This window comes from Medicago sativa, chromosome 2, assembly GCF_051527215.1.
Source record: "Medicago sativa cultivar Bolivia chromosome 2, Bolivia_mono, whole genome shotgun sequence".
NCBI classification, from domain to species: Eukaryota; Viridiplantae; Streptophyta; class Magnoliopsida; order Fabales; family Fabaceae; genus Medicago; species Medicago sativa.
Genome location: NC_140750.1, coordinates 61,077,168 through 61,099,198, shown reverse-complemented (window position 1 = coordinate 61,099,198; position 22,031 = coordinate 61,077,168). Strand labels below are relative to the sequence as shown.

The following is a 22,031-nucleotide window of genomic DNA, read 5'->3' as shown; positions in this document are numbered from 1 at the left end:
GCCCAATCATCACAGTCCCATTCAGAGAATGCCAACACATCAAAAATCACAGGAACAAGTCAGAGTTTTCTCTCTCCTATTAGTTACGATCAAAATCCAGAAGCTGAAGAACTTCATCAAAGTTCATCAAGAACTTCTCAGAAATTCCCAATTCCAGACCCTAACCAACTCAATTCTTCACCAAATTCATCACCAATTACACAAATTCAACATGAATTTCCAGAAAACCTAAACCAAAATTGTTCCAATTCAACAAAATCAGATCAAATTCAATAGAGATTCGAAGCAATTTCACCAAGAACAAAAAGGAACAATCACAAACCCTAATTCTCCATAACCGAATTCAAAGCCAAAATTAAACAAATTCTTGACGGTTCTCAGTGATTCTTCACAGAATCTTCATCCTTGAACCGTTCTTTCTGCAATTCGAGCTCCAATTCGTCACGTAGGTGACAAATACGAGCGATCACAGAAAGAAGAGAGATCGAGTTGGAACGGTACCAATACGAGCAAATTCACAGAGGTGAAGCAACAAGAGAAGAAGAAGAGGATTTTTACCGATTTATTTTCGGTAAAAGGAGATCCAAAGAAACTCATTGATTCAAAGAAGATTTCAAGTTCTCCAGCGTGGTTCTTGTTCCAATTCTCCGATTAAAACCGAGGTAACTCTCTCTTCTTCTTGCTCATTACTTTTCAAAAGTTTTCTTCGATTCAAAAAAGTTTAGATCTAGGCTTTATCTGAAAGTTCTTGAGAAAAAGAGTTGCATATTCTAAAAGAGGAGAAGACGATGAACACAACGATGTAAAAAGATTTAGAAAAACATTCCGGTACGGTGGCGCCACCGGCTAACCACCGTACCTGCACCGTTGTGCTCGTCGGAGAAGACGATCGGAGAAGAAGAGAGAAATCGCAGAGCTTCTCTCTCTAAAATACTAAGAGAGAGAAAGGAGAAGAGGAAATGAAACCAGACCGGTTTCAAGCCTTTTTATAACCAGTGGACCGGCCTGGTTCACTCCTGGTTCACCTTTTCTTCAATCTGCACCGTCAGATCTAGGTCTGATCCATTTGGATCGATCTGACGGCTCCTGTGGCCTCCTGTGATCCAGATCCAACCTATGCTTGGGCTTGGGCCTAATCTTGCTGTTAAAATTCGTTTTGCTCTATATTTTTGCTATTTTGACACTGTATGTTGTTGTTTACACCCCTGCCATGCCTAAAGATCTTTTAAAAAATCAACAAAAATTCATGTATGTTTCTTGCTCATTTTGTGATGTTTCTGTGGTGATTTTGCATATTAAAAATTAGTAAAAAAAAATGTGATGATTTCCTTGCTTATTTGTGACATTTAGTGTTAAAACTTGTGAAAAATTGCATGATCTTGATCCTAATTCTTGATACATGCTGTTGATTTGTGATATGTGAATTTGTGATGAGTTTACATCTGTATTTGATGTGTTTTTACTAAATGTTAATGTGTTGTGGTGAGTTACTTGTTTTACAAGTCATATAAATAATTGTTTGTGAAAATAATGTGCCAAATGTATCTAAAAATGTATCATAACTCTTGACTTGAATATGTTCTTATAATTCTCACATTATTGCTGTAACAAAACCTTTGAAAAATTGTCATGATATGAGGATTATAGGTCATATATTTGTTTTGATATTATGATAAATTTTAGGTATATTTTGCTACCTTTATGTTAAGAGTTTTGTTATCTTTTTGTCAAGTTTTTGCTACTTTGTTTAGTGTTCCTTTTGGTTATAATTTCTATTCTATTATGCCTTATGCTACTAACCCTTTCATTTCATGTTTCATTCATTCATAAGCATTCCTCATCTCACCTCATTCCTATAGCTTTATTTTTCTTGCCATTTATTTTTTCTTGCAAAGGACTTAGCATGTATAACCTAGGTCTTTTTTGTACTTTATTTTATGCAATTTAAATTCTTGCAAGACCATAGCATGTAAACTAGGGCCTATGTAATGGACAATGGACTCTAATGATGTACACCGACACAAGCACCGACACATGCACACACATCACATGGATGCTTTAGATGCATGTTTAGGGAATGTATGCTTTAGATGTATGCTTAGGAATCACGATACTTAGAAAAATTCTCTTTTCAAAAAAAAATGTGAACAACTTCACTCAAATAATTTTCCAAAGAAACCTTGGGATCAAAATCCCATTGAATTTTCCCTTTTATTTTCTTAATAAATGATAAAACAATTGCTAAATACTTTGACTAAAGTTTTGTAAATAAATTGACCAACCTCACTCTTTTCCAATCCTCAAGCCCATGAGGCCTCTTTCTATTCTTCAAACTTCTATTTTTCAAACTTAAAATCAATTGAAACTCACAAAAACAATTTTTGGAAGAGAACTATGTTGGAACAAAATGTGTTTAACAATAAACCTTAAAGAGTTTTGATGATAACAAGGTATTAAAAATTGTAAATTGGACTAGCTAATATTTGTTCAAGTGTACAGGACCTTAATTAAAAAGTTACATCATTTATTGGTTCTGAATGAGCAAATGATGAGCTAAAGGAATCAACAATAATTGAAGCTTAGTGCTTCGGAAGGCAACTCGCTCCTGAAGAGAAAAGTGCTCCTGAAGAAAAGCCGCTCCTGAAGTTAGTAAAGCGCTCCTGAAGAATAGTGCTCCTGAAGACAAGAGGTCCAGAAGCCACATCATCAGAAGCTGCGTTATCAGAAGCTGTATCATTCAGAAGCTGCATCATCAGAAGCTATGTTATCAGAAGCTGCCTCATCAGAAGTCATTTCACCAGAAGCTGAAGATCAACTGGATTTGCAAAAGATTCAAGGATTGAAGAATCATCACTGCAAAAGCTGTCTATTGGATTCGAAAACACAACTAAAGATTAGTGGAATTTTGCAACGGTCATTTCAAAGATGTTTGAAAACATGTGCTTGCAATTTGGACGAAAGCGTTGACATTGTACTATTGTACGAACTGTACAACCACCTTCTCCACTACTCTGTTTTGTGTCCACGCTACAAGACAAGAAAACAGCTCCAGAATACGGCTTCGCCTGCATAGATGTTCCTTTGGATAAGGAATGGATTTCAAATTGGTTCTTCATAGGACAACAACCAAATCAGGCAAAAGATCATTGGTGAAAGATCAAGCTTCAACAACGACTCTTTGATGTGCTGGCAATTTCACGACGTCTCTTTCACACCTCTATATAAAGGAGTGAAGACTTAGAGAATTGGTAATGCAAGAACGCTAAACGAAAGACTCTCATACAAGTGCCAAACCTCTGCTGAAATTGTTCTGCATTCAATTAGAATTTCTGTGTCTCAAAGTCTTATCTTAGAAATTCTTAAGTCATTGAGTTTGTATCTGATTTGTATTGTGAGCACCTCTGATTGTATATCAAGTGTTCAACCTTAAACAATTTTCTGTGTAATTTTGTTTAGTTAGAAGTCTCTTGCAGTTGTGCTTGAGCAGGAAGTCTCTTGATTGTGTTCTTGAGCAAAGGAAGTCTCTTGCTTGTGTGCTTGAGCAAAGGAAGTCTCTTGCTTGTGTGCAAGAGCAAATGTAATCAGATATTACTCTTAGTGAAATCTCCTTGGAAGTGCAAGGGGGACTGGACTACTTCCGGATTGTGGAAGGAACCAGTATAATTGCTTTGTGTCGTTCTTCTTCTCTCTCTTTGTTTTATTCCGCTGCATTTAGATTCTGATAATCACTTCAGAAGCTGTCTCACTTAGCTTCTGATCAAGTGTGTTAAGTTTTAGGAGAAACGAAGAATTTTTTAAAACACAATTCAACCTCCCTTCTTGTGTTTTTCTCACCTTCAATTGGTATCTTGAGCCTTGGTCTGTTGTGTAACACTTAACCGTGCAACAGTCAAAGATCTGAGAAAAACATGTCTACTCCTCCTCCTACTGGTTCTGATGATACTAGCTATAAACATGTCTCACATGATTATAGTGATAGTGAGAAATCCAGTGTTGGAAAGATTCCAAAATTCAATGGAGATGCTGAAGAATTTTCTTGGTGGAAGACCAACTTTTACAGTTATATCATGAGCCTAGATGAAGAATTATGGGATATTCTGGAAGATGGTGTTGGTGATTTAGTCCTTGATGAAGAAGGAGCTGCTGTGGATAGAAAGAAACATACTCCTGAGTTGAAGAAACTCTACAAGAAGCATCATATTATCAGAGGAGCTCTTGTCACTGCTATACCCAAAGCAGAGTACATGAAGATGAGTGACAAATCCACTGCTAAAGCTATGTTTGCTTCACTCTGTTCAAACTTCGAAGGCAGCAAGAAGGTCAAAGAAGCTAAAGCTCTCATGCTTGTACATCAGTACGAGTTATTCAAGATGAAGGATGATGAAACTATTGAAGAGATGTACTCAAGGTTTCAAACCTTAGTCTCTGGGCTACAAATTCTAAAGAAGAGCTATGTTGCTTCTGACCATGTGAGCAAGATACTCAGAAGCTTATCTGCAAGATGGAGACCAAAGGTGACTGCCATTGAGGAAGCTAAAGATTTAAACACTTTAAGTGTCGAAGATCTTGTTAGTTCTCTCAAAGCTCATGAGTTAAGTCTTAATGAACATGAGTCTACTAAGAAGAGTAAATCAATAGCTCTTCCATCCAAAGGCAAGTCATCAAAAGCTCTCAAAGTGGTTGAATCTGAAGAGGAAGATCAATCAAGTTCAGATTCTGAACCAGATGCTGCTGAAATGGCCATGCTCTCAAACAGACTTCAATATCTGGCCAAGAAGAACAGAAAGTTTTTAACCAAGAGGAGTAACTCCAGAAGCTCAAGGAAAGAAGATCAGAAGGGATGCTTCAACTGTAAGAAGCCTGGACATTTCATTGCTGAATGCCCTGATCTTCAAAGAGAAAAGTCAAAGGACAAGTCAAAGAGGTCTACATTCAAACCAAGAAAATTCAAGAAGCAGATCAAGCAGAGTTTAATGGCAACCTGGGATGATTTGGGAAGTGAATCTGGATCTGATAAAGAGGAAGCTGATGAAGATGCAAAGGTAGCTGTTGGGCTGGTAGCAACAGCAACTTCAGAAGCTGGATCAGATTCAGACTCAGAAGATGAAAACGAGGTATATTCCAAAATTCCCAGAGATGAACTTGTTGAGTCACTTAAATAACTTCTTACACATTTTGAAGTAAGAACCAATGAGTTGAAGGATTTAAAAGAAAAATATGCTGATTTGGTGAAACAGCAAAAATCAACTCTATTGGATCTGAAAGCTTATGAACAAGGACTTACGAGCTTTGACTTCATGTGTAAAACGTATGAAGATCAACTCAGGTTCTTATGTCAGAAGCTACAAGAAAAGTGTAATGAAAAATCTTTAAGTAACCATGAAATTGCTCTTGAAGATTTTATTATATCTGGCATTGACAGAAGCAGAGTGTCTTCTATGATTTATAGCATTTACAAGAACAATGGCAGAGGAATTGGTTTTCCAGAAGTGAAACTTGAGAAAACTAATCTAAAATCTTGTTGTGAATGCATCAAGGAAGGTCTGAAAACCTTCTTTGTACCTGAAGGTGCTAAGTTGGAAACTGTTGTTCAATCAAAACCTGAAGCTTCTAGTTCTAAGGCTAAGATTACTTCAAAGCCAAAGAACTCTAAGTCAAAGGCTATGATCAAATCTGATTCCAAGACTTCAAAGATCAGGATCCTGAAAAGATCAGAACCTATACCTCAGAGTCTGGTGAAACGAAAATCTAAGGTTCTGAAGTCTAAGTTTCAGAAGAAGACAGTTACTGCTTCTGAAGTACCAAAACCAAAGGTAATGGTTAATCAGAAGCAACCCAACTCACAGCACAAGGTACAAGGAGCGAAGAGTAAGCCTTAAGCACTAACCTTCCAGGACCCATAGGACAATGGGTACCTAAATCTGAAAATGTCAATGATGCAGGTATGTCTAAGAGCAGCACCAAAGCAAAAATCATGGTACCTAGACAGCGGTTTCTCAAGACACATGACAGGAGAAAAGTCCAGTTTTCTCAGCCTAACAATGAAAGAGGGAGGAAATGTGAAATTTGGAGGCAACCAGTCAGGCAAGATCATAGGTACAGGAACTATTGGTAATTCCTCTACCTCAATTAATAATGTATGGTTGGTAGATGGTCTTGAACATAACCTTTTGAGCATTAGTAAATTTTTTGATAATGGTTATGACGTGCTTTTTGAGAAAACCAACTGTACATTAATCAATAAGGAAGACAAATCCATTGTGTTCAAGGGAAAGAGAGTTGATAATTTCTATAAAATCAATTTTTCTGAACTGGTTGATCAGAAGGTGATTTGCCTTCTATCAGTGAATGATAAGAAATGGATGTGGCACAGAAGGTTGAGACATGCTAACTGGAGGTTAATCTCTAAGCTTAGTAAGTTACAACTTGTCAAAGGGCTACCAGACATTGACTATCATTCAGATGCACTCTGTGGTGCATGTCAGAGAGGGAAAATTGTGAAATCATCTTTTAAAACCAAAGACATTGTTTCAACCTCAAGACCCTTAGAACTACTTCACATTGATTTATTTGGACCAGTGAGTACTGCACCCTTGTATGGAAGTAAATATGGATTAGTCATTGTTGATGATTACAGCAGATGGACTTGGGTGAAATTCCTGAAAAGTAAGGATCATGCATATGAGGTATTCACTAACTTCTGCACACAAATTCAAACTGAAAAAAGTCAAAGATTTTGAAAATCAGAAGTGATCATGGTGGAGAATTTGAAAATGAGCCATTTGAAGCTTTTTGTGAAAAACATGGAATTATCCATGAATTCTCTTCTCCTAGAACTCCACAACAAAATGGGGTTGTAGAGAGAAAGAATAGAACTTTACAAGAAATGGCCAGAACCATGATCCATGAAAACAATTTGGCTAAACATTTTTGGGCAGAAGCAGTGAATACAGCATGTTATGTTCAAAACAGGATCTATATTAGACCTATTTTGGAGAAAACAACATATGAACTCTTTAAAGGAAGAAAACTCAGTATCTCTTACTTTCATCAATTTGGATGTACATGTTACATTCTGAACAACAAGCTCTACCTAAAGAAATTTGATGCCAAGGCCCAAAGAGGAATCTTCTTAGGTTACTCTGAAAGGTCAAAGGCATATAGAGTGTATAATTCAGAGACACTCTGTGTTGAAGAATCTATGCACGTTAAATTTGATGACAAAGAGCTTGAAGATAAAACTTAAAAGTAGGGTGAAAGTGTTGCAGAGATACAGGTTCCTGAAGCTACTCCAGAACCTGATCAGATAGCTGAATCTGAAGAAAGTCCAGAAGCTGAACCCACATCAGAAGCGCAAAATGAAACTGCTTCTGATGAAGCACAAGATGGCTCACATCAAGAAGATCCTCCCAGAAACACTTTCAAGCACAAATCTTCACATCCTGAGGAACAAATCATTGGAAACAAAGATAGTCCAAGGAGAACAAGATCATACTTCAGACAAGAAGAATCAATGATTGGACTGATCTCAATGATTGAACCTACAAAAGTTGAAGAAGCACTTTCAGATGATGGATGGATCTTAGCTATGCAAGAAGAGTTGAATCAATTTCAAAGGAATGATGTGTGGGATCTGGTACCCAAACCTCAGCACAAGAACATTATTGGAACAAAATGGGTATTCAGAAACAAGTTGAATGAGCAAGGAGAAGTAACAAGAAACAAAGCCAGACTTGTTGCACAAGGGTATAGTCAACAAGAAGGCATTGATTACACTGAAACATTTGCTCCAGTTGCAAGATTGGAAGCAATCAGGTTACTTTTTTCCTATGCAGTTAATCATGGCATAATATTATATCAAATGGATGTCAAGAGTGCATTTCTTAATGGAGTCATTGAAAAAGAAGTGTATGTCAAGCAACCTCCTGGATTTGAGGATATTAAATATCCTGACCATGTTTTTAAACTGAAGAAATCGCTATATGGCTTGAAACAAGCTCTCAGAGCTTGGTATGATAGACTAAGTAATTTCTTAATCAAAAATGATTTTAAAAGAGGACAGGTTGATACAACACTCTTCAGAAGGACCCTTGGGAAAGATATTCTTGTTGTGCAAATATATGTTGATGATATAATATTTGGTTCTACTAATGCATCTCTTTGCAAGGAATTTTCTAAGTTAATGCAGGATGAATTTGAAATGAGCATGATGGGAGAGCTGAAGTTCTTCCTGGGCATTCAAATTAATCAATGCAAAGATGGAGTCTATGTTCATCAATCAAAGTATACAAAGGAGCTTCTGAAGAAGTTCAAGCTTGAAGATTGTAAAGTGATGAACACTCCAATGCACCCTACGTGCACCTTGAGCAAAGAAGATGAAGGAGCTAAAGTTGATCAGAAGTTGTATAGAGGTATGATTGGTTCTTTGTTATACCTTACTGCATCTAGGCCAGATATTTTATTCAGTGTATGCTTATGTGCAAGATTCCAATCATATCCTAGAGAATCTCATATGACTGCTGTCAAGAGAATCTTCAGGTATTTGAAAGGAACAACTAATCTTGGACTCCTTTATAGGAAATCCTTATATTATAAGCTAATTGGATTCTGTGATGCTGATTATGCTGGTGATAGGATTGAAAGAAAGTCAACCAGTGGCAATTGTCAATTTCTGGGTGATAATCTTATATCATGGGCTAGCAAAAGACAAACAACTATTGCTATGTCTACAGCAGAAGCAGAATACATTTCAGCTGCAAGTTGTTGTACACAACTACTTTGGATGAAACATCAGTTGGAAGACTATCAGATAACTGCTAACAGTATTCCCATTTATTGTGATAATACTGCTGCTATTTGTTTGTCTAAAAATCCAATTTTGCATTCAAGAGCTAAGCACATTGAAATCAAACACCATTTTATCAGAGATTATGTTCAAAAAGGAATTTTAGATATATAATTCATTGATACTGAAAATCAATGGGCTGATATATTTACTAAGCCTTTAACTGTTGAAAGATTTGATTTTATAAAGAAAAATTTGAACATGCACTTTGTGTCTGATTAAATGATTGCTTGCTCCTGAATAGGATTTTAGGTTTTGAAGTTAGTTCAGAAGCAGTAGTCCATCAGAAGCTCTTTATTGAGGTTCTGAGGAAAACTCGCTTCTGATGATGACGTCAGCATCTGAAGTCCAGAAGCTGGATTTTATGCTTCTGAATAGTAGAGTTAGTGGAAACGTTGGGAGTTACTTTTTATGGTAACTTCTGGCCCACTAACTTGGTAGTTACTCTGTGAACTTCTGACGTGGCCTGTTTGTATTGGTGTATAACTAAAAAGGGCAATGATGATTTAATAGCTTTGAAAGTACTTTTCACGCGCCCCCAATTTTGTCATTAATGTTATGTTTGTTTGTCTCTTTTGAATTGCAATCGTTTTACTTTTAACACTTTGTCAATTCACACACTACTCGCTCACAACAAACACATTTGCTTTCAAACCTTGTGCGAAGTAAGCGCATTCTCTCAACCCTATAACCCTAAAATCATCATCTTCATCAATCATCATCAAATGACATCATCAAGCTCAAAAGTTTCAGAATCTACTTCAAGCATGCATGGCACATCAGAATCTGGGTCCGTGTACAAAGAGAAGACTATGGATATTCCATGGAAATCCTTAATAGTTCAAATAGAATCACCGGTGGACTTCGCTTCACTTAAGAAGTACGAAGTAGATATGGAAAGTTTGGTAGAAACTTAGAAGCTATCTGAGTATTTCAAGATGTTGAATGGGCCAACTTATGTGAACTTGGTCAAGGATTTCTGGTTAAGGGCTGAAGTGTATAATGGAAAGCCTGCAAAGGTCATGGGTAAACAAGCTGAGTCAAAGAAAGGGAAAATGATCATGGATATGAATCCTACCTCTTTTGAAAGCTTAGAAATAAGGTCTGAAGTGATGGGCATTCCTATAACCATCACTGAGAATGTTATAGCCAAAGCTTGTAGAGTGGATGCAGAAGGAAGATTTCAAGAAATAGTCAAGAAGGAAGATGTCCTGCTAAAAGGCTACTTCAACACTCTTCTGGGTGGGAAAAAAGATGCTAAGCCTTCTGAAATGAAGATTCACAACAGGATGTTAGTGAAATTCAGTAATGATTGTTTCTTTCAAAGAGCAGGAGGGTCTGATCAACCTAACAACCAACAGAAGCTAGCAATTTACTTCATGGCTATTTTGGATAAGATAAATTTCCCAAGATATGTCATGGATCATCTCTGCTGGGCTATAAATGAAGGCACTGTTAGAGGAAGGAAACAAGTGCCCTGTGGAAGATTGCTATCTGAGATCTTTTATCAAGGAAGGGTGGTGGATTTCTTGAAAAAGACAAGGAGTGCTTCTGATAGTTGATTCGAAGTCTCTACTGCTGAAAGGACTATCAGTAGCAGGAGCTTATGTTCTATGAGGTTCATCAAGGAAACTCCTGAAGATGAGAAGTGGTTAGAGATGACTACTGCAGAAACTAAGATTATCAGGGACTTTCCTTCAATCTTTGAGGAAAGTAATCCTGATATCTTGGCTAAATCAGTAGCTGAGTATGTCTTGGAGGAAGATGCGAGCTCTCAGGAGGAAGCTTCTCCTGTTAAGAGAAAGAAAGTCAAGGGTACTTCTACATCAGAAGCAGCTACTGATAAGGGCAAGCAACAGAAGGTTGTTAAGAGAAAGAGAGGGAAAGCTGAAACAGTTTATCACAAGGAAAAACTGGATGAAGCTATGGATGAGTTGGAAATAGAAGAAGCTGAGCCCAAGCTGAAGAAGAAAAAGGCACCTGTTGATATGAAAATCTCTATGGTTGAGCTGACTCCTGCCAAGACCAAAATGGCTAAGGAAATTGCTGATTTTAAGTTAGCAGATATAATGGAGAAGAAGAGAATTAGGGCTGCTTCTATTCCCATAAAAAGAAGTAAGGGCAGATCAGAGTCCATCATCACAGAAGAGCATCTGAACAAAGCTCTTGATGGGATAAAAGCAAAAGAGCACGAGAAGTCTGAAAAAGTCAAGGAAGTGGCTATTAAAGCTTCAAAAGCGGTTCTAAAAGCACCTGGTGCTACCACTTCAGAAGATGTCAAGGTATGTCAGATTCCAGTCACCTCTACCCCCATCTCACCCTTTTCACCACAAGCAACTGAGCAAGAAGAAGACACTTCTGTCTTAGAAAATCTTGCTCTTCACTATTTAGGTGAATTACCACTAGTCAAACCCAACTCAGAGAAAGCCTCTGAAGCAACTCCAGAAGCAACTGCTTCTGAAAATGTTGTTTCAGAAAGCCCCCATCAACAACCACCTGAACCACACAAACCCACATCATCTCCACAACCTCAATCACCAACTGTTAACATTGACCCCCAACTCAACATTCAAACATCAACTTCACCACATCAACCGCCAACCGAAACTGAAACCAACTCCCCACTTAACCAACAACCAGAAGAATCCTCTCACCAACACACTCCCATGGACATTGATCCTGACCAACCATCAACCTCAACCCAAGCTGAACAACTCACAATTCCAGAATCCATCCTTGTTCAAGATAATACTCTTAATGATTCTGACCTGGAAACCCTTGAACAACCACCCCTGGACATCCTGGAATCTGAACGTATTGACAATGAGCTACTCAAGATTCATTCTGAAATGCATGGTCTGGTGGATCAAAGAAGGACAATTGATCTCACCAATACATATGAAGAAGCATGGACATCACTTCAAAACAGAGCTGCAGAGTTAATAGAAGCTGTTAAGGCCAAGTGCATCAGAATCAAGGAAGCTTTTGTAAGAAGGTTAATGGAGAACCTGAAGCAAAGACTCAGAGTCAGAAGTCCTAGACTGCTTCTGGCAAACAAGCCTTTCTTCTCTGAAATGGAATATTTGACCAGAGACGCAAGGATGTTCAAGCTTCTGAGACAGAAGATGGCAAAGCAACAGCAAGAAGCTAAGGAAAGGGAATTGGAGCTTCTCCAGAAACAACAACTTCTTGAAGATCAGTTGAAGCAACAAGCTGAAGAAATGGAGAGGATGAGGAAACTACTTCAAACCAAACCTTAGTTGCACACCTTAGTGTTTATATATTGTTTGTTGTTTGTTTAATCCTGTCTATTTCTTGCTTCTGATCACTTCTTATCTTAAGTTTCTTACTGCTTCTGAATCCTTCATGGTTCTGATTCTTGAATGCCTGAATACTTTGTTTTGTTCATCTATATACTCATTGCTTGGCTATTTTATTTTTTGTTATAGATTTTAGGTTCTGATACTTTATTATACTCTCTTATTGTTTGAATTTTTTCTCAAATCTTTTTGTCTTGTTTTTTTTTATAATGACAAAAGGGGGAGTATATGTGATAGTATTTAAAGGCTCTGAGCCCCATTAATGATATTTGAAAATTTTGAAAAACTTATAACTTTTTGTCTTACCTAAAGAAGGGTGTATCAAAAAGGGGGAGTATCAAATTTCAAATAAAATTAATTGAACCACTCTTCTCATCTATAACTTACTTCATTTTAAAGCTCTAACATTATTATTGCGCTAAAAATGAATTTAATTAACCTGGATAGAACTTAGGGGGAGCTTACAAACCTCACCTAAAGACTATCAGACTCAGGGGGAGTTTGAGCTTACAAACCTCAGATTCTAAGCTTACAAACCTCAGAACCCCAAAGTCAACTTGTTAATTGGATTAACAACAATTGATCAATTTTAAATACTATTGTTTGTCTTCATCAAAAAGGGGGAGATTGTTGGAACAAAATGTGTTTAACAATAAACCTTAAAGAGTTTTGATGATAACAAGGTATTAAAAATTGTAAATTGGACTAGCTAATATTTGTTCAAGTGTACAGGACCTTAATTAAAAAGTTACATCATTTATTGGTTCTGAATGAGCAAATGAAGAGCTAAAGGAATCAACAATAATTGAAGCTTAGTGCTTCTGAAGGCAACTCGCTCCTGAAGAGAAAAGTGCTCCTGAAGAAAAGCCGCTCCTGAAGTTAGTAAAGCGCTCCTGAAGAATAGTGCTCCTGAAGACAAGAGGTCCAGAAGCCACATCATCAGAAGCTGCGTTATCAGAAGCTGTATCATTCAGAAGCTGCATCATCAGAAGCTATGTTATCAGAAGCTGCCTCATCAGAAGTCATTTCACCAGAAGCTGAAGATCAACTGGATTTGCAAAAGATTCAAGGATTGAAGAATCATCACTGCAAAAGCTGTCTATTGGATTCGAAAACACAACTAAAGATTAGTGGAATTTTGCAACGGTCATTTCAAAGATGTTTGAAAACATGTGCTTGCAATTTGGACGAAAGCGTTGACATTGTACTATTGTACGAACTGTAAAACCACCTTCTCCACTACTCTGTTTTGTGTCCACGCTACAAGACAAGAAAACAGCTCCAGAATACGGCTTCGCCTGCATAGATGTTCCTTTGGATAAGGAATGGATTTCAAATTGGTTCTTCATAGGACAACAACCAAATCAGGCAAAAGATCATTCGTGAAAGATCAAGCTTCAACAACGACTCTTTGATGTGCTGGCAATTTCACAACGTCTCTTTCACACCTCTATATAAAGGAGTGAATACTTAGAGAATTGGTAATGCAAGAACGCTAAACGAAAGACTCTCACACAAGTGCCAAACCTCTGCTGAAATTGTTCTGCATTCACTTAGAATTTCTGTGTCTCAAAGTCTTATCTTAGAAATTCTTAAGTCATTGAGTATGTATCTGATTTGTATTGTGAGCACCTCTGATTGTATATCAAGTGTTCAACCTTAAACAATTTTCTGTGTAATTTTGTTTAGTTAGAAGTCTCTTGCAGTTGTGCTTGAGCAGGAAGTCTCTTGATTGTGTTCTTGAGCAAAGGAAGTCTCTTGCTTGTGTGCTTGAGCAAAGGAAGTCTCTTGCTTGTGTGCTTGAGCAATTGTAATCAGATATTACTCTTAGTGAAATCTCCTTGGAAGTGGAAGGGGGACTGGACTACTTCTGGATTGTGGAAGGAACCAGTATAACTGCTTTGTGTCGTTCTTCTTCTCTCTCTCTCTGTTTTATTCCGCTGCATTTAGATTCTGATAATCACTTCAGAAGCTGTCTCACTTAGCTTCTAATCAAGTGTGTTCAGTTTTAGGAGAAACGAAGAATTTTTCAAAACACAATTCAACCCCCTTTCTTGTGTTTTTCTCACCTTCAAACTACATGGAGTTTGATCCCTTAAAAGGGTATGTAGGCAAGAAGTCAAAACTTCTCCAAGTCCAATAAAACAAAAATCCAATCACATTCTTCTCCCTCCAATTCTTAACCTAGCAAACCCTTAGGTGTAAGTAACACTTTCAAATAGCATTTAAAAATAAAGCGCGCGCGTAGAAAGTAAAGACGGTTCCTATAGGATACTATAGTCGTTATGGAGCACGAAATTACACTTAAATCAAAAACAAGTTCATGAAAGTATAAGAATACGCATAATCCACAACCACACAATCGCTCATAAGTTCTAAATGGTGAAAATAACTTTCCCTCTTACTTCTTAATCCAATAAGCTAGCCTCCTAAGCTTTAATCTACCTCTTCACTTTAGTCCTTCAAGCTTTCTCCTCTTTCCCCCTTTACATCTCATTTCTCTTCTCACTTGCTCTATTCTCTCTCTTGCCTCTATTTGCAGAACTTACCAAATGATTTCTTAACCCTAATTTGTGAAGACTATCACTCTTATATATCCACATGAGTTGAGTTTGGTTCACTTAACTCTTATTGGGCTTAATCACTATTATTACTCATTAAAATAAAACTACCCAGTTTACGTCACTTAAACCCTCCTTTTACTATTTACTTCTATTAACTTAATTTCTTAAGATTACTACTAACCTCGTTAAATATTCCTCCACTTCTAGATTATTAAAATGCCCTTCACCCTCAAATTACAAAAATACCCTTAATTCCTCATTCTCTAATAAAAACCAACTAACCCAACAATTCAAATACATGAAACAAACAAACAAATAATTAAACTATAATAATAATAACCTAAAAATCGGGATGTTACATTAGTAGTCCAAATTAAATGGACCCTAATATGTTGTTGGATTTGTCTCGACAAATATTTTTAAAATATGAAATTTTCATAATTTTTTCTAATATATTATTAAAGATATTTACGATCAACATTATGCATTGACATACGTGACAAAGTCAACTGTGTCATATAATACGAAACGGAGGAAGTATTTGTTTAGGGGAATATTAATTATATTTATATATTATCCAATTAGATATTTAATTTTAAATTTTAATTTTTATTAAAGTATTTTTCCTGTATCGCGTCTTGAATTTTGAAATATTCCAATATCGTCGTTGATGAAAGGTCATCTTACGTTATTCTTAGCATGTTTTCAGTTATTTTTTGTAGGTTTTAGCAGCAAAAAGGAGGAGTATTAGAGCAATTGCCTATGATTTCGGGACTTTTGGAATGTTTTCTATATTTAAGTCTGTAATTCTAGTTTTCCCGAAACATAGCAATTTTAGGGGGTTTTGAAGTAATTCACGAAGAAATCATGCAAATCGGCAAATCAAGAACATCCGAAGAATTGTGACGACTTAGGAAAACCAAGAATGAAGAATCAAGAGGCCTCAGGAGACTTACAACAGGGAGGAATTCTGTTCCCAAGTTCTAGGAGAAGACCCCGTGCGCCTAGTACATGAGAATGTGCCTAGCACATGGTATTGGCATGTCATGCTTCTAGGGCATCATCCATGCGCCTAGGGCATGGCTTTTTCCATACACTCATACGCTTGGCATGCTGGCCATGCGCCACATGCATCTAAAAATGCTGGGCACAACCGTCTTTTCTTGCTTTTATTTTAGGTAAAACCCGTACTTTTAGCCCAAACCCAAGTAAAATTCTCACTATAAATACTAGCCTTCCTCATTCAGAATTTCTCGTTCAGAACCGTGGCAGTTCAAGAGGAAGGCAACTTTTGAGCTTCAGGAGAGTTCTATCTTCTCCTTGATTTTCTAGGGTATTTTTTATCTTTAATAATTTGTTTTTAGTTACAATGTGTAACTAAATCTTTTTAGGTTAGAGTTCTAAGATGAACCATTGTTTATTTTTGTTGGATATTTATTTAATTTAATGTCATTTATTTTATTTATTTATTGTGCGCTATTAAGTTCCTGATTTAGTGATTTATTTCAAAGGAGCGTAACCCTAGATTAGGTACTTAGGTTGTGACAGGGCCTACCATTGTTATAACTATCTGTCTGCCTACCATTGTTCCTGATTTAGTGATTTATTTAATTTAATATCTTGATATTTATAACATTATACTAGTAACTATCTGTCTAGGAAGTAAGTAATTTGTAACAGATGAAAGATACCAAAAGAGAGTAGACCCTAATAGTAAGTACTTAGGAGGTGACATTACTAAGACTGAGAAGTAACTCTGCTGAACCTAGGATGTAACCGGTTATTAATTAGGGAAAAAAGCATCTCTGAGGAATAAACCTTATCGAACCATTCTCTTGAAACCCTTAGTAAGGTAGACGGATAGGGCTACTAATAAAAGCAAAGAGAGGGTGTGCTATGAGTGTCTTAAGATTCATAGATGCGCTGAACTAATGGAACCTTGGACTTCATTGCCTTGGAAAAAACTGGAATGCTAATTTAAATTTATGTTTCAATTACCTTTGAATTAGCCATCGGAGGGATAAACCAATTATGTTAGAAACGTCCCAACGACCTCATCACTTGTATAGTTTGCCTAAGATAAATAAACGCGACATTACTGTTACTTATTATCCAACAATATAAACAAGGGGGATTCGAAGAATCCTAACCGCTGCTTATTTTTCTACAACAAAAACAGGGAAATTTGCTCTGTTGCAAACAGATAAAAATTGCAACTCTTTAAACCCTTATCTTTTATATCGTCAAACTTACAACAATAAGTAACGCGAATTGTTTGGACGAAACGACAATCCCTGTGGATACGATACTTTACTTATCACTTTATTACTTGGTAAACGATTTGGTACACTTGTCATATCCAACCATCAATAGTACCGATGTCTTATCGTACCCGTATCGTATCTAGTATATGTGAGTAAGAATATTTATCAACCCTTAGATAAAAGCAAATGGTTGAGATTAAAAAGTGATCCAATTTACAGAATACGTGTGACTCTTCTATTGTTGTTTATTTATGAGGATATAGGCGTTCTCAAGTTGTCGGTACCGAATCACAGAGTCTAGTTTAGGATTTCAATTGTATCTCTTAAAACTCTTAAACTATTTTGAAATTGATGTAAATATTTTATTTGACCAATTGAGTTTTGTACAAGTTGAATTGCGTTGTATTCAAACTTAAATCATAAAATTTGAGTTTTGAAATCTGGTGTTAACAATAATTTTGTCAATAAAAGAATATATTATACTATAGTAATTTGGATTTCTAAATAAATGTGTTATTTATCATCTCTTTCATGCATTAATTTTTTATTTTTTTTTGGATCAGGCAAGAAGTAGCTTGGGCATCAAGGAGCCAGAAAAATCTCAATTAGGTTGACATCTAATTGAAACTCCCATCCTCTACCGCCTACTACATATATATTAATAAAAAAATGAAAAAATGTGTTATTGATCATCTCTTTGAGTCAGCAAAAGAGAGAAACACGACACATTGATGTATATTTTTAGGGACACTTAATAATAAATCCTTTTTATATGACCAAATAAATCATATTTTATGAATGGTCTTTTGGAACTCCTAAGTGCTAAAAACTATTTAGCTGAAGTTGAAAAAGCATGAAAACTTTTCTTATAAAGTGATCAAACAATTTTCTAGTTATTACATGCCAAGCAGAAAAAATATGGCTCAAATTCCATATATATTTTACGCTTGTATCATCTTTCTTGTTGTATTTTTCGTCCCAACCAAAAGTAGTAGTAGTAAGTCATTTTTCACGCTATTTTCAAATATCTAATTTCTCTTATATAAAATATTTCATCACTTTTTAACAACTTTTATTTTATTTTTCTTAGCCACCGAGAGAGTTTTGAGATGCACAACACGCGCTGATTGTCCGAAAATTATGTGTGAATTTCCTAAAATTGTGTGGTGTTTTGATGGTTATTGTGATTGCGTGCTGGAGTAACGAATAAGTTGAAAACTAAAACTATATTACTTGTAACCATATAGTTAAATTTGAACTTCACAATATTGGGACTCTTATAATTTTGCACACCCTTTTATTTATTTTTCTTTGATGTGTATTGTAATTGTTATATTACACAAGTATGATATTGATGACAAGTCATCTTACGTTATTCTTAGCATGTTTTTCAGTCATTTCCAGTAGGTTTTACCGGTAAAATGGAGGAGTATTGGAGAAATTGCTATGATTTCAGGACATTTGTAATGTTTTCTTTATTTAAGTTTGTAATTCTAGTCTTCCCGAAACATAGCAATTTTAGGGTGTTTTTGAAGTAATTCACGAAGAAATCATGCCAATCGGCAAAGCAAGAACATCCGAAGATTTGTGAAGACCTTGGGAAGATCAATAATTAAGATTCAAGAGGCCTCAGAAGACTTTACAGAGGGAGGAATTCTGTTCCCATGTCCTAAGACATCTTGAAATTCTAGCGTACTTGTTTTAATATGTTCTGTCAGATGTTTAAACGTTTGCAATTTTTTGTTTAATGTTTCAACATCACGTGATAAACAGAAATAAAAACAAGAAAATAAAGGACATAAAAGTAAAGGACACAATAAGTTTGTCCACCCAGTTCGGCACAACACACCTAAATCTTGGGGCTACCAAGCCAGGAAGGAAATCCACTAGTGTAGTCCTTATTCAATAGCTCTCAGCAAACTCCTCGTTTACACTATATGACCTAGGACCTACCTGTATAGACTTCAACCTAGGAACTCCTAGATCTGAGATCCCATCTCACTATCCTAATGGTCAGTCACTGCCCCAGTGACCTATCAGACCTCAACCAAAACAAAAGTAGAAGTTACCTTCCAACACAAACAACTAGCACCTTGTTTCACAACTTCGGTGTAGTGCACAAGAGTATCAAACTCACACACACAGTCCTAAACAAGTATCACAGGCGATACAAGAAAGGCACACAGTAAGAGATTCTAAACTTGCATCACAAACGATACAAGAGCAGAATACATGAAGACTCAAACCCTAAAAATCTAACTTTTAGAATGACAGATTGAATCAACAATTAGGTCTTGAAGTCTTCCTTTTATACTGAAGCAGCTTGGGCTAAATAATTCATTGGGCTTCATTCAGCTAATCTGCAAAACAAGAATCATAAACAAATCTGAAAACTCCTAAAATGTCGGAACATTTATAGGATCATTTCAAACAATAATAAATATTTCCTAAAATATAATATCTACTTTAGAAATATTCCACAGCTGATTCTTAGAGGATATGCGCGTTGCTTGAACAATAAGATAAGGAAATATTGTTTCCATAAACAATAATGGACGCGCTTTCATATAGGCATGAACCCAGACACACTGAACTGTGCCAGGATGTTGGAACATTGTATCCAACATCTTACAGAGTTGTCTAACCACATGTTGGAACATTGGTTCCAACTTACAGAACAAGGATATTTGTTTTAGCAATAATGCAGCCAGCACAAATGCCCAACACATCTTATTTGGAAGCAAACATCTAAAACGACTGAAAAACAGAGAATTTTGGCCCGGAAAGCACACTCATGCGCTAGGGAATGGTCTGTACTCCCCATGCACTAAATGCACTAAAAAAGTGCGGGGTGAAAGCGTCTTTTCCTGTTTTTTGTGGGTAAAGCCCGTGTTTTCAGCCCAAACCCAGGTGGAAACTCTCTATATAACTACTGCATTCCTCATTCATAATTTCATGTTCAAAATTGGAGCAATTCAAGAGGAAGGCGATTCTAGGAGCATCAGGAAGAGTTTTTCTATCTTCTCCTTGTTTTTCTAGGGTATGTTTTTATCCTTAACAATTTGTCTTTAGTTACCATGTGTATCTAAATCTTATTAGGTTAGTATTCTAAGATGAACCTCTATTTATTTTGTTGGATAATTATTTAATTTAATGTCGTTTATTTTATTTATTTTCTGTTCACTATTAAGTTTTTTTAGGTTTAGTTTGTTTGTATTGTAGTGCAACCCTAGCTTACGTACTTAGGTTGTGACATGGCCTAATATTGATGCTTATATCTTGATATTTATATTTGTCTATCTAGGAAGAAATTAGTTAAGAAACTGGACGAAAGATACTGAAAGCACGTTGACCCTAGTAGTAAGTACTTAGGAGGTGACATTATTTATATTGAGTAAAATCAGCTGAACCAGGGATGTAACTAGTAATTCTTAATTGAGGAAACAAGTAACGCAAGATCTAGACCGAACCTAGTAGAACCATTCTCCTAAACCCTTGATAAGTGATGACAGGTCAATCTTACGTTATTCTTAGAATGTTTTTCATTTATTTTCACTAGGATTCAGCAGCAAAAAGGAGAAGTATTAGAACAATTGTCTATGATTTCGGGACTTTTGTAATGTTTTCTATATTTGAGTCTGAAATTCTAGTTTTCCTGAAACATAGCAATTTTAGGGGGTTTTTGAAGTAATTCACAAAGAAATCATGCAAATCGGCAAATCAAAAACATCTGAAAAATTGTGACGACTTAGGAAAACCAAAAAGGAAGATTCAAGAGGCCTCAGAAGACTTACAGATGGGAGGAATTCTATTCCCAAAGTACCTAGGCAAGTTATTTGAAGATGAAGACCTAAAACGACAGATAATTGGAGAATTGGGCCCTGAAAATTGACCCTGTTTGCCTAGGCCATGGAAAAATGCCTAGGGCATGGATTTGGCAAGCCATACGCCTAGGGCATGCATTTTTCCCTACTCACATGAGCTTAGGGTGTTTGTGATGTGCCCCGTGCATGCAAAAATTCGAGGCGCAACCGTCTTTTCCTGTTGATACTTTCTGAACATCACAGTTATCAACATTAAAAACGGGATTTAAAGAATCCTAACAAAGTCTGAAAAATAAATACAAAATTCCAGTGTCACAAATCAGAGCTCGATACGACAAAATCCCAAAGCAATAAATAAGCGAGTAGGCTCCAAAGCCATCCTTGTAAAACTCATAGCAACTATGCTTCCTCTTCCTGCAAATCTACAACCCCAAGAGTGTAGGTGGCACATCCACAATAAGAGGGTAAGAAATATTCAACACAAAGATAATACGAACGCATGTATAGTTTCTGGATAAACAACAACATCATGTATTCATCCACAACATATTCCCCACAAACAGACAATATTCGTATTTTGCATATCCATATGTAAATGATTTTTCCAGAACGTCAATACACAATGCCAAATAGGGCTGACCATGAATGCATGGACACCAAGTATAAACTTGACAATACACAACATCATATAGTTCATCGTTATATAATCACTTCATTATATAACACATCAACAGATCATCATATCCACATATAGTTATATAATCACTTCATTATATAACACAACTTCATTTGATCACATCATTATATAATTCACGTCGTCATATTATATACCATCATCGTCATCTCAAACATATCATCATCTATAGTTAATCATCATCTTTATTCATCACCTTAACATAAACATCTTCATTCACATCGTCAATATAAACAAACATCACCTTCATTTTCATCATTACTATCTTATTTAATTCCTCACGTCTCTTCTCAGTTCTTCTCTAACACTCATATCACCCGCCTTATGTTAAATTCATCATGAGCCTAGGAAACTACACTTATAGGACTAAGTTATACAACTATCAATCAAGTCTAAGGGTTTGAGACCTTATGATACATCTATGGTACCTAGAAGATCATAAAAATGAGGTTTTACAACACATGGAAAAACACACGGTTGTGTGTTTTTTCAGAAAATGCACCAGTAGAAAAACAACAAG

General features: G+C 36.2%; 1 long non-coding RNA gene across 2 annotated transcripts; it reads left to right on the top strand.

Annotated features, from left to right (window-relative positions):
• Nucleotides 1-17,722: 17,722 nt before the first annotated feature.
• Nucleotides 17,723-18,749, top strand: LOC146949369 (uncharacterized). 2 transcript variants are annotated; one of them, XR_015027237.1, is made up of 2 exons: nucleotides 17,723-17,984; nucleotides 18,084-18,749. It is a non-coding gene; the product is annotated as an uncharacterized LOC146949369 (long non-coding RNA). The 2 variants fall into 2 exon arrangements; XR_015027236.1 differs by having other exon boundaries at nucleotides 17,723-17,990.
• The last annotated feature ends 3,282 nt before the right edge of the window (nucleotides 18,750-22,031 follow it).